We start from the raw sequence: 8969 nt of genomic DNA, 5'->3' as shown, positions 1-8969 counted from the left end.
CTAATTACTCTTTCCAAGCCAAGAATGCTCAAAATCTACTCTAAAGCCCAACCAAGCATTTTGTCAAGCACTTGATGGGTAGTAAAGGAAAGCATGGTAAATATGCAAGAATAATAAATCTAACAACTACCAATTGCAGGGAAAGTAAATCAACGATTTAATTCATCAAAGAAAGAAACATCAACATCAAATTGCATTAAATGTAAACCAAATTCAACATGAGTTCATCATCACAAAAGAGAGCAAAGAGGGAAATTAACACTAAAACTAAGAAAATCAAGATGTAGAATTGAGAAATTATAAAAGAAATAAGATGAGATCAAGTAATTAATTCAAGATCCAAGACAATCTAACTTAATCCTAACATAATTCTAGAGAGAAGAGGGAGCTTCTCTCTCTAGAAAACTAACTAAAGGCTCGTGTTGACTAACTAATTGCTTCCCCCTTTGCCCAAGCTTGAAATAGCATTAGAAATGAGTTGGATTGGGCCCAACATGCTCTACAAATCGCTGGCCACGAGTTGCTTTTAGTAAATCACGTGCACCAATCGGCGCGCACGTGTACAGTGCGTGTGCGCATCCCTAGACATCCAAAAATTATGGAAAATTTTATATCATTTTGAAGCTCCGGATGTTAGCTTTCCAACGCAACTAGAACCACCTCCTTTGGACCTCTGTAGCTCAAGTTATGGTCGATTGAGTGCGAAGAGGTCAGGCTTGACAACTTTGCGGTTCTTTCATTTCTTCATGAGTTCTCCCACTTTGCATGCTTTTCTCCTCACTTCTTCCATCCAATACTTGCCTTATGAACCTAAAATCACTCAACAAATATATCAAGGCATCGAATGGAACTAAGGTTAGTTAAAATCACCAATTTAAGGGCCTAAAAAGTATGTTTTCACAATTAAGCACAAATCAAGGGAGAATTGCAAAACCATGCTATTTCATTGAATAAATGTGAGAAAAGGTGATAAAATCTCCCAAAATAAGCACAAGATAAACCACAAAATTGGGGTTTATCAAATCTCCCTACACTTAAACTAAGCATGTCCTCATGCTAAAATCAAGAAAGAAGCAAAGGGGTATCAACATTTATTCAATGCAAATTAACTACATGCAACTTTCTATCTAAATGCAATCTATCTACATGATTGTATCTACTTGGTCAAAACAATCAATTTCCAAGAATACATATACAAGTACAAGGGCTAAAGCAATAGCAATCAAATCAACCCACAATTGAATGGAATCATTGAAAGATCTTACAAACTTGCAAGAAAAGATGATCATGTGTGGAGACATGTAATTGAGCGATCGAACCCTCACCGGATGTGTATCCGCTCTAGGCACTCAAGTGTATGGGGTTGATTCATTCAATTCTCCCCTAATCATGCTTTCCAAGATTTGTTTTTCATCAAACAATCAACAATTACTTTATGCATGCATACAAATATCATGAGGGCTTTCCCATCCTATTTCATTGAATAAATGTGAGAAAATGTGATAAAATCCCCCAAAATATGCACAAGATAAACCACAAAATTGGGATTTATCAATAATCAAAATGGCTAGGCACCAATGGCTTGAAGTTTTGGATATATACTTGTGATGCTCTGGTACAAAAATAAGTGATGAGTGGATAATTTATACCTTTTTTGGCATTGTTTTTAATTAGTTTTTAGTATGTTTTAGTTACTTTTTCTTATATTTTTATTAGTTTTATTCAAAAATCACATTTCTGGACTTTACTATGAGTTTGTGTATTTTTCTGTGATTTCAGGTATTTTCTGGCTGAAATTGAGGGACCTGAGCAAAAATCTGATTCAGATGCTGAAAAAGAACTGTAGATGCTGTTGGATTCTGACCTCCCTTCACTCGAAGTGGATTTTCTGGAGCTACAGAAGCTCAATTGGTGCGCTCTCAATTGCGTTGGAAAGTAGACATCCTAGGATTTCCAGCAATATATAATAGTTTATACTTTGCTCGAGATTTGATGGCCCAAACTGGCGTTCAAAGTCAGCCTAAAACATCTTAGCGTAAAACGCCCAAACTAGCACGAGAATTGGAGTTAAACGCCCAAACTGGCACCAAAGCTGGCGTTTAACTCTAGGAACAGCCTATGCACGAAAAATATTCAATTCTCAGCCCAAGCACATACCAAGTGGGCCCCGAAAGTGGATTCTGCACTATCTGCACTTAGTTACTTATTTTCTGTAAACCCTAATAACTAGTTTACTATTGTATTCGTATCCAGTCTTTTGACCATCTTTGGAACCTGTTGTACACGTTTGGAGGCTAGCCTCACGGCCATGCCTAGACCTTTTTTACTTATGTATTTTCTACGGTGGAGTTTCTACACCTCATAGATTAAGGTGCGCAGCTCTGCTGTTCTTCATGAATTCATGCAATTACTACTATTTTTCCTTCAATTCACGCCTACTTCTCCAAGATATACTCTCGTACTTAATTTAGTTAAGTCAGAATGAAGGGGTGACCCGTGACAATCACTCAATCTTTGTTACTCGCTTAGCCAAGATCGCGTGCCTGATAACCACAAAGCGGTCTACATGATGTTTAACGTAGTCATTGGACGACAGCTGGAGTATACTCTCTTGGATATCTAATACGCGGACCGAGTCTGTGAGATTAGTATCTTCGTGGTATAGGCTAGAATTATTGGCAGCCGTTCCTGGGATCCGGAAAGTCTAAACCTTGTCTGTGGTATTCCGAGTAGGATCCGGGAAGGGATGACTGTAAAGAGCTTCAAACCTGCGAATGTTGGGCGCATGTGACTGATGACAAGTCATCTTAGCCTATTTTAACTAGTCTTTTTCTTTTATTTTCATTAGAATTATGCACTTTCTTGAGCTACAAGCAAGCCAATTAGGTAGATTTTCATGTTTCCTTTGATTTAATCAACCATGTATGAATTCATGCTATTTCATGAGGTTTTATACTATAATTGCCACATATTATGAAAGAATGAATATCTCATGATTTTAAGCATAGCTTTGATGTGTTTGGTTGATTAATGATAGGTGAAGAAAGCTTGGAGAAAGGTTGAAGCAAGAAGGAATAGCTAGGAGTAAAGAGAAGATAATGGAATAAGTGAAATTGAACCAGGAAGCAAAAAGCTGGACCTAAAGTTAGCCTCAAACTTTTGCACAAACTTTTGGGTGAAAAGTTAGCCCCAACATTAGCCCCTAACTTTTGGGCTAACGTTGGAACTTGAAAATCACTCCCTGGGTACCAAAAGTTTGCGCCAACGTTAGCCCCTAACTTTGAGGCTAACGTTGGCATAAGAAAAACCTCCCTGGCCACCAAAAGTTTGAGCCAACGTTAGCCCCTAACTTTTGGGCTAACGTTGGCACATGAAAAATAAAAGGGAAGGAGCAAAAGTTTGCGCCAACGTTAGCCCCTAACTTTTGGGCTAACGTTGGCGCCATAAGTGCACCAAGGAAGGCCAACGTTGGTGCAAAAGTTAGACCCCTAATTTTTGCACCAATGTGAGTATCAGCAAGATATGGGGGCTGATATGAAAAGTTGGACCAAAAGTTAGACCCTAACTTTTGCTCCAACTTTTGGTCCAACTTTTGCAAAACTCCAACCCGGTTCATTTGGTTCACTTTGGTTCTTCTCCAAACTCCAAGAGCAATCAACCAAGGCCTCTTTCAACCCAATTCCACCAAGAGCAAAGGCCCAACTCAAGGCTTGAAGATCATTTGAAGAAAGTGTATAAATAGGATAGAATTCAAGTTCTTCGAGGAGCTTTCCTTTGGAATTTTCATAATAGTTTTCGGAGAGCTTTGGATATTGAGTGATCTTTAATTTCTTAGTCTTGGGGAAGGAGAATTCACTTCTCTTCCTCTTAGTTTTATTGCTTTCAATTTCAATTACAATTGTCTTGGATCTTGGGTTGAAGAATTGAAGAAATTCTGTTTCAATCTCATCCTTGGATCTCTCTGTTTATTTACTGCTTAATTGAATTTCAGTTTCGGTTACTTGCTTCTCATCTACTTTCCTTGCAATTTACAATTCCCTTGTAATTGTTCTTGTTGGATCTAGGAAGGCATTGAGATCTAGACTTGGTTTTCTAGTCTCTAGGTCCTGAGATCTGAATTCCCAATTTACATCTTGTTTCTTGCTTTTAATGTTCATTTACTTTACTGCTTCAAGATCCGATTCAACCCAAACCTTCTTTTACTCTTTTGTTTGATGCAAGTTCCTTTTCTTTGTTTAATTTCTGCAAATCCAACTCCCAATCCCCTTTACATTTCGAGCCATTTACATTTCTTGCACTTTAAGATTCCGCAGTTTACATTTCTTGCACTCTAAGTTTCTGCCATTTAATTTCTTGTTCTTTAAGATTCAACAATTTAATTTCCTGCTCTCTTTAATTTCATGCAATTTAAATTCTGCAATTCACAAATCACCCAACCAAATCTTGATTCGCTTGACTAAATCAACCACTAAACTAAAATTGCTCAATCCTTCAATCCCTGTGGGATCGACCTCACTCCCGTGAGTTTTTATTACTTGATGCGACCCGGTACACTTGCCGGATAGATTTGTGTGTTTTGGGAGAAATTCATTTTTCCACCAAAATACTCATCAGTGACAGTGTGCAAAAGGATCAATGGATTCTATTCCAACGCTAGCGGGAACCGACAGATGATTAGCCATGCGGTAGCTGTACCCGGTATTTTTCATTCGAGACAAGAAATTCGACAGTTGATTAGCCATGCAGAAACCGTAGAGGACCATTTTCACTGAGAGGATCTTATAGCTTGCCATGGAAGGAGGTAACGCATGGTTGGAAGAAGGCAATAGGAAAGCAGAGGTTCAGAAGCAACAAAGCATCTCCATACGCTTATCTGAAATTCCCACCAGTGAATTACATAAGTAACTTTATTTTATTTTATGTTTTATTTATCTTTTAATTATCAAAACTTCATAACCATTTGAATTCGCCTGACTGAGATTTACAAGGATGACCATAGCTTGCTTCAAGCCGACAATCTCCGTGGGATCGACCCTTACTCACGTAAGGTTTATTACTTGGACGACCCAATACACTTGCTGGTTAGTTACGCGAAATTGTGAAGAAGTGTTGAGATCACGATTTCGTGTACCATGATTTTGGCGCCGTTGCCGGGGATTGTTCGTGTTTGGACAACTAACGGTTCATCTTGTTGCTCATATTAGGTAATTTTATTTTATGTTTAAGCATTTTTATTTTTAATTTTATTTCAAAAATAATTCAAAAAAATTTTATGGTTTTCGAAAAATTCAAAAAAAAAAATTATTTTATTTTATTCTTCAGAATTTTTAAGAATGAATTTTAGAGTTTCATCATGATCTGTTAAAGCCTGGCTGGCTGTCAAGCTATGTCTAATCTTTTGGACCAAGGCTTTCACTTATCATGGCAGGAGCCTTTGGATTTCCATCTATTTGGCTGTTGTATGTCTGTATTTGTATGCTGAAGCTTGGCTGTCCATTTGGCCATGTCTAATCTTTTGGACCGAAGCATTCACATAAACTTGGCTGGCTATTTAGCCATGTCTAAATTTTTGGACCGAAGCTTTAGACTAACATTGCATGATTCTTGGAATTCTTATTAAAAATTTTGAATTTCTTATTTTTCTTTTCCAAATTATTTTCGAAAAATAGAAAAAAAATTAATAAAACCATAAAAACAAAAAATTTTGTGTTTTTTGTTTGAGTTTAGTGTCAAATTTTAAGTTTGGTGTCAATTGCATCATGTGTTCTTTCTTAATCTTCAAATTGTTCTTGATGATTTTCCTTGTTTGATCTTTAGTTTTTCTTGTTTTGTGTCTTTTCTTGTTTTTCATATACATTTTTGAATTATTAGTGTCAAATTTTTAAGTTTGGTGTCTTGCATATTTTTCTTTTCTTAAAAATTTTCAAAAATATGTTCTTGATGTTCATCATGATCTTCAAAGTGTTCTTGGTGTTCATCTTGACATTCAAAGTATTCTTGCATGCATTTTTTGTTTAGATCTTAAATTTTTATGTTTTGCATCATTTAGTTGTTTTTCTCTCTCGTTAAAAATTCAAAAAATAAAAAAAATATCTTTCCCTTATTTTACGCATAATTTTCGAAATTTTGAATTGATTTGGTCAAAATTTTTAAAATTTAGTTATTTCTTGTTAGTCAAGTCAAAATTTCAATTTAAAAATTCTATCTTTCCAAATCTTTTTCAAAATCAATTCTTTTTCATTTTTCTTTCCTGCTTTTCGAAAATTCTTCAAAAATTGATTTTCAAAATCTTTTTCTTATTTTTATTTTATAATTTTCGAAATTAATGCTAACATTTAATATTTTGATTCAAAAAATTCAAGTTGTTACTTGCCTATTAAGAAAGGCTCAATCTTTAAATTCTAGAATCATCTCTTTTAGTTTCTTGTTAGTCAAGTAATCAACTTTAATTTCAAAAATCAAATCTTTTTTTTTAATTTTCTTTTCAAATCTTTTTCAAAATAACTTTCAATCATATCTTTTTCAAAATTTAATTTCAAAATATCTTTCTAACTTCTTATCTTTTCAAAATTGATTTTCAAATCTTTTTTAATTAACTACTTGACTTTTTGTTTGTTTTACTATTTCTTATCTTTTTCAAAACCACCTAATTACTTTTCTCTCTCTAATTCTCGAAAATCACTAACCTCTTTTTCAAAATTCTTTTTAATTAACTAATTGTTTTAAATTTTAATTTACCTTTTATTCTCTTCTTAAATTTCGAATTATCACTAAATATTAAAATAAAAACAAAAATATTTTTCTTTTATTTTAAATTAATATTCGAATTTCTTCTCCCTCTCATCTCTTTTTATTTATTTTATTTAACTATTCTTCTTAAAAATTCGAACCCTCCCCCTCTCTCTGTGTTCAAATTCTTCTTATCTTCTCCCTACCTTATTCTTCTATTCTTCTCCTCTTCTACTCACATAAAGGAATCTCTATACTGTGACATAGAGGATTCTTATCCTTTTCTGTTCTCTTCTTTTTCATATGAGTAGGAACAGGATAAGAACATTCTTGTTGAAGCTGATCCTGAACCTGAAAGGACTCTAAAGAGGAAGCTAAGAGAAGCTAAAGCACAAAACTGTGGAGAAGACCTAACAGAAATTTTCAAAAAAGAAGTAGAGATGGCAGTCAAAAATAACAACAATGGTGGAGATGCAAGGAAGATGCTTGGTGACTTTATTGCACCCTCTTCTGACTTATGTGGAAGGAGCATCTCAATTCCTGCAATTGGAGCAAACAACTTTGAGCTTAAGCCTCGATTAGTTTCTCTAATGCAGCAGAATTGCAAGTTTCATGGACTTCCCTTGGAAGATCCTCATCTGTTCTTAGCTGAATTCTTACAAATCTGTGACAGTGTTAAGACCAATGGGGTTAATCCTGAGGTCTATAGACTTATACTTTTTCCGTTTGCTGTAAGAGACAGAGCTAGGACATGGTTAGACTCACAACCTAAAGAAAGCCTGAACTCTTGGAAAAAGTTGGTCAATGCTTTCTTGGCCAAATTCTTTCCACCTAAAAAGTTGAGCAAGCTTAGAGTGGAAGTCTAGACCTTCAGATAGAAGGAAGGTGAATCCCTCTATGAAGCTTGGGAAAGATACAAGCAATTGATCAGAAGGTGTCCTTCTGACATGTTTTCAGAATGGAGCATCCTATGTATATTCTATGATGGTCTGTCTGAATTGTTCAAGATGTCATTGGATCACTCTGCTGGTGGATCTCTTCATCTGAAGAAGACACCTGCAGAAGCCCAGGAACTCATTGAAATAGCTGCAAATAACCAGCTCATGTATACTTCTGAAAGAAATCCTGTAAATAATGGGGTGACTCAGAAGAAAGGAGTTCTGGAGATTGATACTCTGAATGCAATATTGGCTCAGAACAAAATATTGACTCAGTAAGTTAATATGATTTCTCAGAGTCTGACTGGAATGCAAGCTGCATCAGGCCGTACTAAGGAAGCTTCCTCTAAAGAAGAAGCTTATGACCCTGAGAATCCTGTAATGGAAGAGGTGAATTACATGGGAGAATCCTATGGAAACACCTATAACCCTTCATGGAGGAATCGTCCTAATTTCTCATGGAAGGATCAACAGAAGCCTAATCAAAGCTTCAATAATAATGGTGGGAGAAATAGGTTTAGCAATAGGAAGCCTTTTCCATCATCTACTGAGCAACAGACAAAGAATTCTAAGCAGAGCCACTCTGACTTAGCAACCATAGTCTCTGATCTATCTAAGACCACTATCAATTTCATGACTGAAACAAGGTCCTCCATTAGAAATTTGGAGGCACAAGTGGGTCAACTCAGTAAAAGAGTGACTGAAGCCCCTCCTAGTACTCTCCCAAGCAATACAGAAGAGAATCCAAAGAGAGAGTGCAAGGACATAAATATAACCAACATGGCCGAACCTAGTGAGGAAGAAGAGGCAGTGAATTCCAGTGAGGAAGACCTCAATGGATATCCACTGGCCACTAAGGAGTTCCCTAATGAGGAACCAAAGGAATCTGAGGCTCATACAGAGACCATAGCGATTCCACTGAACTTATTGTTGCCATTCATGAGCTCTAATAAGTATTCTTCCTCTGAAGAGGATGAAGACATTGTTGAAGAGCAAGTTGCTCAGTATCTAGGAGCAATCATGAAGCTGAAGGCAAATTTATTTGGTAATGAGACTTGGGAGGATGAACCTCCATTGCTCATTAATGAACTGAATACCTTGGTTCAACAGAAATTACCTCAGAAGAAACCGGATCCCGGAAAGTTCTTAATACCTTGCATCATAGGCACCATAACCTTTAAGAAGGCTCTGTGTGACCTTGGTTCAAGTATAAACCTCATGCCACTCTCTGTAATGGAGAAACTAGGGATCTTTGAGGTGCAAGCTACGAGAATCTCACTAGAGATGACAGACAATTCAAGG

The 8969-nt window shown here is 36.0% G+C and overlaps 1 non-coding gene across 1 annotated transcript; it reads right to left on the bottom strand.

Annotated features, from left to right (window-relative positions):
• Positions 1–7574: 7574 nt before the first annotated feature.
• On the bottom strand, positions 7575–7678 carry LOC112731701 (small nucleolar RNA R71). Its single transcript, XR_003167467.1, has one exon. It is a non-coding gene; the product is annotated as a small nucleolar RNA R71 (small nucleolar RNA).
• Between the last annotated feature and the right edge of the window lie 1291 nt (positions 7679–8969).

This window comes from Arachis hypogaea, chromosome 12 (assembly GCF_003086295.3).
Source record: "Arachis hypogaea cultivar Tifrunner chromosome 12, arahy.Tifrunner.gnm2.J5K5, whole genome shotgun sequence".
NCBI lineage: Eukaryota > Viridiplantae > Streptophyta > Magnoliopsida > Fabales > Fabaceae > Arachis > Arachis hypogaea.
The sequence above is the reverse complement of the archived record's forward strand: the minus strand, read 5'-3'. Positions and strand labels throughout refer to the sequence as shown.